Here is a 7,953-nt window from a genome sequence, read left to right on the forward strand (position 1 = left end):
TTGCAGATACCTTGAGCTCCTTGGGTACTTTCTCTAGCTCCTCCATTGAGAGCCCTGTGATCTATCGAATAGCTGACTGTGAGCATCCACTTTTGTTTTTGCTAGGCCCCGGCATAGTCTCACAAGAGACAGATATATCTGGGTCATTTCAGCAAAATCTTGCTAGTGTATGCAATGGTGTCAGCTTTTGGAGGCTGATTATGGGATGGATCCCCAGGTATGGCATCTCTAGATGGTCCATCCTTTCGCCTCAGCTTCAAACTCTGTTTCTGTAACTCCTTCCAGGGCTGTTTTGTTCCCAATTCTAAGAAGGGGCAAAGTGTCCACACTTTGCTCTTCATTCTTCTTGAGTTTCATGAGTTTAGCAAATTGTATCTTGGATATTATAAATTGTATCTTGGATATTATAAGTTTCTGGTCTACTATCCAGTTATCCAGTTATCAGTGAGTACATATTATGTGAGTGTTTTGTGATTGGGTTACCTCACTCAGGATGATGCCCACCAGGTCCATCCATTTGCCTAGGAATTTCATAAATTCATTCTTTTTAATAGCTGAGTAGTACTCCATTGTGTAAATGTACCACATTTTCTGTATCCATTCCTCTGTTGAGGGGCATCTGGGTTCTTTCCAGCTTCTGGCTATTATAAATAAGGCTGCTATGAACATAGTGGAGCATGTGTCCTTCTTACCAGTTGGGGCATCTTCTGGATATATGCCCAGAAGAGGTATTGCTGGATCTTCCGGTAGTACTATGTCCAATTTTCTGAGGAACCGCCAGACTGATTTCCAGAGTGGTTGTACAAGCTTGCAATCCCACCAACAATGGAGGAGTGTTCCTCTTTCTTCACATCCTCGCCAGCATCTGCTGTCACCTCAAATTTTGATCTGAGCAATTTTGACTGGTGTGAGGTGGAATCTCAGGGTTGTTTGGATTTGCATTTCCCTGATGATTAAAGAGGTTGAACATTGTTTCCAGTGCTTCTCAGCCATTCGGCATTCCTAAGGTGAGAATTCTTTCTTTAGCTCTGAGCCCCATTTTTAATGGGGTTATTTGATTTTCTGTAGTCCACCTTCTTGAGTTCTTTATATATATTGGTTAATAGTCCCCTATCTGATTTAGGATAGGTAAAGATCCTATCCCAATCTGTGGGTGGCCTTTTGTCTTATTGACGGTGTCTTTTGCCTTGTAGAAGCTTTGCAGTTTTATGAGGTCCCATTTGTCAATTCTTGATCTTACAGCACAACCATTGCTGTTCTATTCAGAAATTTTTCCCCTCTACCCATATCTTCGAGGCTTCTCCCCACTTTCTCCTCTATAAATTTCAGTGTCTCTGCTTTTATGTGGAGTTACTTAAACCACTTAGATTTGACCTTAGTACAAGGAGATAGGAATGGATCAATTCCCATTCTTCTACATGATAACCACCAGTTTTGCCAGCATCATTTGTTGAAAATGCTGACATTTTTCCACTGGATGGTTTTAGCTCTTTGGTCGAAGATCAAGTGACCTTAGGTGTTTGGGTTCATTTCTGGGGTTTCAATTCTATTCCATTGGTCTATTGTCTGTTGCTATACCAGTTCCATGCAGTTTTTAATCACAATTGCTCTGTAGTACAGCTTTGGGTCAGGCATGGTTTTTCCACCAGAGGTCCTTTTATCTTTGAGAAGAGTTTTTGCTATCCTTGATTTTTGTTATTCCAAATGAATTTGCAGATTGCCCTTTCTAATTTGTTGAAGAATTGAGTTGGAATTTTGATGGGGATTTCATTGAGTCTGTAGATTGCTTTTGGCAAGATAGCCATTATTACTATATTGATCCTGCCAATCCATGAGCATGGGAGATCTTTCCATCTTCTAAGATCTTCTTAAATTTCTTTCTTCAGAGACTTGAAGTTCTTATCATACAGATCTTTCACTTCTTTAGTTAGAGTCATGGGAAGGTATTTTATATTATGTGTGACTAGTGAGAAGGGTGTTGTTTCCCTAATTTCTTTTTCAGCCTGTTTATCCTTTGTGTACAGAAAGGACATTGACTTGTTTGAGTTAATTTTATATCCAGCTAATTCACTGAAGCTGTTTATCAGGCTTAGTAGTTCTCTGGTGAAATTTTTAGGGTCATTTATATATACTATCATATCATCTGCAAAAAGTGATATTTTGACGTCTACCTTTCCAATTTGTATCCCCTTGATCTCCTTTTGTTGTCCATGTGCTCTAGGTAAGACTTCAAGTACAATGTTGAATAGGTATGGAGAGAGTGGACAGCCTTGTCTAGTCCCTGATTTTAGTGGGATTGCTTCCAGCTTCTCACCATTTACTTTGATGTTTGCCAAGGGTTTGCTGTCAATTACTTTTATCATGTTAAGGTATGGTCCTTGAATTCCTGATCTTTCCAAGACTTTTATCATAAATGGATGTTGGATTTTGTCAAATGCTTTCTCCACATCTAATGAGATGATCATATTATTTTTGTCGTTGAGTTTGTTTATATAGTGGATTACATTGATGGATTTCCATATATTGAACCATCCCTGCATCCCTGGGATGAAACCTACTTGGTCAGGATGGATGATTACTTTGATGTGTTCTTGGATTCGGTTAGCAAGAACTTTATTGAGGATTTTTCCATTGATATTCATAAGGGACATTGGTCTGAAGTTCTCCATCTTTGATAGGGTCTTTTTGTGGTTTAGGTATCAGAGTAATTGTGGCTTCATAAAATGAATTGGGTAGAGTACCTTCTGCTTTTATTTTGTGGAATAGTTTGTGAAGAACTGGGATTAGATATTCTTTGAAGGTCTGATAGAACTCTGCATAAACCCATCTGGGCCTGGGGTATTTTTTGGTTGGGAGACTATTAATGACTGCTTCTATTTCTTTAGGGGATATAGGACTGTTTAGATCATTAACCTGATCTTCATTTAACTTTGGTACCTGGTATCTGTCTACAAACTTGTCCATTTCATCCTGGTTCTCCAGTTTTGTTGAGTATAGCCTTTTGTAGAAGGATCTGATGGTGTTTTGGATTTCTTCAAGATCTGTTGTTATGTCTCCCTTTTCATTTCTGATTTTGTTAATTAGGATGGTTTCCCTGTGGTCTCTAGTGGGTCTGGCTAAGGGTTTATCTATCTTGTTGATTTTCTCAAATAACCAGCTCCTATTTGGTTGATTGTTTCAATAGTTCTTGTTCCCACTTGGTTGATTTCGCCCCTGAGATTGATTATTTCCTGTGGTCTACTCCTCTTGGGTGAATTGGCTTCCTTTTGTTCTAGAACTTTTAGGTGTGTTGTCAAGCTGGTAGTATGTGCTCTCTCTACTTTCTTTTTGGAGGCACTCAGAGCTATGAATTTTCCTTTTAGAAATGCTTTCATTGTGTCCCATAAGTTTGGGTATGTTGTGGCTTCATTTTCATTAAACTCTAAAAAGTTCTTAATTTCTTTCTTTCTTTATTCCTTCCATGACCAAGGTATCATTGAGAAGAGTGTTGTTCAGTTTCCATGTGAATATTGGCTTTCCACTATTTATTTTGTTATTGAAGATCAGCCTTAATCCATGGTGATCTGATAGGATGCATATTATAATTTCAATATTTTTGTATCTGTTGAGGATTTTTTTGAGACCAATATGTGGTCAATTTTGTAGAAGGTACCATGAGGTGCTGAGAAGAAGGTATATCCTTTTGTTTTAGGATAAAATGTTCTGTAGATATCTGTCAAGTCCATTTGTCTCATAACTTCTGTAAGTGTCACTGTGTCCCTGTTTAATTTCTGTTTCCATGATCTGTCCATTGGTGAAAGTGGTGTGTTGAAAACTCCCACTATTACTGTGTGAGGTGTAATGTGTACTTTGCACTTTACTAAAGTTTCTTTAATGAATGCAGCTGCCCTTATATTTGCAGCATAGATATTCAGAATTGAGAGTTCCTCTTGGAATATTTTATCTTTGATGAGTATGAAGTCCCCTTCCTTATCTTTTTTGATGACTTTGGGTTTTATTAGATATTAGAGTGGCTACTCCAGCTTATTTCATCAGAAAATTGTTTCCTAGCCTTTAATTCTGAGATAGTGTCTGTCTTTTTCCCTGAGATGGGTTTCCTGCAAGCAGCAAAACGTTGGGTCCTGTTTGTGTAGCCAGTCTGTTAGTCTATGCCTTTTTATTGGTGAGTTGAGTCCATTGATATTAAGAGATATTAAGGAAAAGTAATTGTTGCTTCCTATTATTTTTGTTGTTAACGTAGGCATTTTGTTCTTGTGGCTCTCTTCTTTTAGGTTAGTTGAGGGATTACTTTCTTGTTTTTTCTAGGACTTGGTTTCGGTCCTTGTATTGTTTTTTTTTGTTGTTGTTTTTTGTTTTTGGTTTTTTTTTTTTTCTTTTGTTTTTTTCTGTTATTATCCTTTGAAGGGCTGGATTTATGGAAAGATAATGTGTGAATTTGTTTCGGTTGTGAAATACTTTGGTTTCTCCATCTACATTAATTGAAAGTTTGGCTGGGTATAGTAGCCTGGGCTGGCATTTGTGTTCTCTTAGTGTCTGCATAACATCTGTCCAGGATCTTTTGGCTTTCATAGTCTCTGGTGAAAAATCTGGTGTAATTCTTATAGGCTTGTCTTTATATGTTACTTGACCTTTTTCCCTTACTGCTTTTAATATTCTATCTTTATTTAGTGCATTTGTTGTATCATCTGGCAGGGAAGGTGCCTGGATGTCTGGAGCCCGAAAAGGGAGCTGCCCCAGAAGCTCTGTGGCTCCAGCCTGTCCCAGAAGCTGTTAGCTTCTGTCCAGCAAAATCTTGCTGGCATATGCAATAGCATCTGGGTTTGGTGGCTGTTTATGGGATGGATCCCCAGGAGTGGCAGTCACTGGATGGACCTTCCTTATGGCTCAGCTCCAAACTTTGTCTCTGTAACTCCTTCCATGGGTATTTTATTCCCCATTCTAAGAAGGAACAAAGTATCCACACTTTGGTCTTTGTTCTTGAGTTTCATGTGTTTTGCAAATTATATCTTGTGTATTCTAAGTGTCTGGTCTAATATCCAATTATCTGTGAGTACATATTGTGTGAGTTCTTTTGTGATTGGTTTACCTCACTCAGAAAGATATCCTCCAGATCCATCCATTTGCCTAAGAATTTCATAAATTCATTGGTTTTAATAGACGATTAGTACTCCATTGTGTAAATGTACCACATTTTTTGTATCCATTCTACTGTTGAGGGACATCTGTGTTCTTTTCAGCTTCTGGCTATTAGAAATAAGGCTGCTATGAACATAGTGGAACATGTGTCCTTATTACATGTTGGAGCACCTTCTGGGTATATGCCAAGGAGTAGGACAGCTGGGTCCTCCTGTAAGTACTATGCCAAATTTTCGGAGGAACAAACAGATTGCCATAGTGGTTATACCAGCTTGCAATCCCAACAGCAATGGAGGAGTGTTCCTTGCCATCCTTGGCAGTCAACTGAATTTTTGATCTTAGCCATTCTGACTGGTGTGAGGTGGAATCTCAGGGTTTTTTGATTTACATTTCCCTGATGATTAAGGATGTTGAACATTTTTTTCAGGTGCTTCTCAGCCATTTGGTATTGCTCAGCTGAGAGTTCTTTTTTTTTTAGCTCTGTACACCACTTTTAATAGGGTTTTTTGATTTTATGAAGTCCAGCTTATTGAGTTCTTTTTATATATTGGGTATTTATCCTCTATCAGATTTAGGTTTGGTAAAGATACCTTCTCAATCTGTTGGTGGCAAATTTGTCTTATAGACAGTGTCTTTTGCCTTACAGAAGGTTTGCAATTTTATGTGGTCCCATTTTTTCAATTCTCTATCTTACAGCACAAGCCATTGATATTCTGTTTAGGACATTTTCCCCTGTGCCCATATCTTTGAGGTTTTCCCCCACTTTCTCCTGTATAAGTTTCAGTGCCTCTGGTTTTATGTGGAGTTCCACTTAGACTTGAACTTTGTACAAGGAGATAAGAATGTGTCAATTTGCATTCTTCTACATGATAATCACCAGTTGTACCAGCTCCATTTGTTGAAAATGCTGTCTTTTTTCACTAGACGGTTTTAGCTCCTTGGTCAAAGATCAAGTGACCATAATTGTGTGGGTTCATTTCTGGGTCTTCAATTCTATTCCATTGGTCTACTTGTCTGTCACTGTACCAGTACCATGAATTTTTTACCACAATTTCTCTGTAGTACAGCTTAATGTTAGGCATGGTGATTCCACCAGAGGTTCTTTTATTGTTGAGAATAGTTTTTGCTATCCTAGGTTTTTTATTTTTCCAGATGAATTTGCAAATTGTCCTTTGAAACTCAGTGAAGAAGTGAGTTGGAATTTTGATGGAGATTGTATTGAATCTGGGGATTGCTTTAGTCAAGATGGCCATTTTTACTATATTAATCCTGCCAATCCATGAACATGGTAGATCTTTCCATATTCTGAGATCTTCTTCGATTTCTTTCTTCAGAGACTTGAAGTTCTTATCATACAGATCATTCACTTCCTCAGTTAGAGTCATACCCAGATATTTTATATTATTTGTGACTATTGGGAAAGGTGTTGTTTCCATAATTTCTGTCTCTACCTGTTTATTTTTTTGTGTAGAGAAAGGCCACTAATTTGTTTGAGATAACGTTATATTCATCTACATCACTGAAGCTGTTTATCAGGTATAGGAGTTCCCTGGTGGAATTTTTAGGGTCACTTATATATACTATCATATCATCTGCAAATAGTGATATTTTGACTTCTTTCTTTCCAATTTATATCCCCTTGATCTCCTTTTCTTGTCTAATTGCTCTGGCTAGGACTTCAAGTTCTGTATTGAATAGGTAGGGAGAAAGTTGGCAGCCTTGTCTAGTCCCTGATTTTAGTGGGATTGCTTCCAGCTCCTCTTCATTTAGTTTGATGTTGGCCACTGGTTTGCTGTATATTGTTTTTATTATGTTTAGTTGTGGACTTTGAATTCCTCATCATTCCAAGACTTTCATCATGAATGGGTGTTGGAATTTGTCAAATGTTTTCTCAGCATCTAAGGAGATGATCATGAGGTTTTTGTATTTGTGTTGATTTATATGGTTAATTATGTTGATGGATTTCTGTATTTTAAACCATACCTTCATCCCTGGGATGAAGCCTACTTGATCATGTTGGATAATCTTTTAATGTGTTCTTGGATTCGGTTTATGAGAATTTTATTGAATATTTTTGCATCAATATTCATAGGGGAAAGTGGTCTGAAGTTCTCTTTCTTTGTTGGGTCTTTATATGGTTTAGGTGTCAGATTAATTGTGCATTCATACAATGAATTTGGTAATGTAACATCTGTTTCTATTTTGTGCAATAGTTTGAGGAAAATTGGGAGTATACCTTCTTTGAAGGTCTGATAGAACTTTGAACTAAACCCATCTGGTCCTTGGCTTTTTTTGGTTGGGAGACTCTTAATGACTGCTTCTTTTTCTTTAGGGGAAATGTGACTGTATAGATAGCTAATCTGATCCTGATTGAGCTTTGGTACCTTGTATCTGTCTAGAAAATTGTACATTTCACCTAGGTTTTCCAGTTTTGTTGAGGATAGCCATTTGAGTATAGCCTCTGATGATGTTTTGGATTTCCCCAGGTTCTGTTGTTATATCTCCCTTTTCATTTCTGATTTCCTTAATTAGGATACTATCCCTGTGCCCACTAGTTATTCTGGCTAAGGGTTTATCTATCTTGTTGATTTTCTCAAAGAACTAGCTCCTGGTTTGTTTGATTCTTTTTTTTTTTTTTTTTTTTTTTTTTTTTTTTTTTTTTTTTTTTTTTTTTTTTATCTTTTTGTTTCCACTTGGTTGGTTTCAGCGCTAAGTTTGATTATTTCCTGCTGTCTACTCCTCCTGTGGCGAATTTGCTTCCTTTTGTTCTAGAGCTTTTAGGTATACTGTCAATTTGTTACATAACTTCTCTTAGTT

The sequence above is a fragment of the Mus musculus genome, chromosome X (assembly GCF_000001635.26).
Source record: "Mus musculus strain C57BL/6J chromosome X, GRCm38.p6 C57BL/6J".
In the NCBI taxonomy this organism is placed as follows: domain Eukaryota; kingdom Metazoa; phylum Chordata; class Mammalia; order Rodentia; family Muridae; genus Mus; species Mus musculus.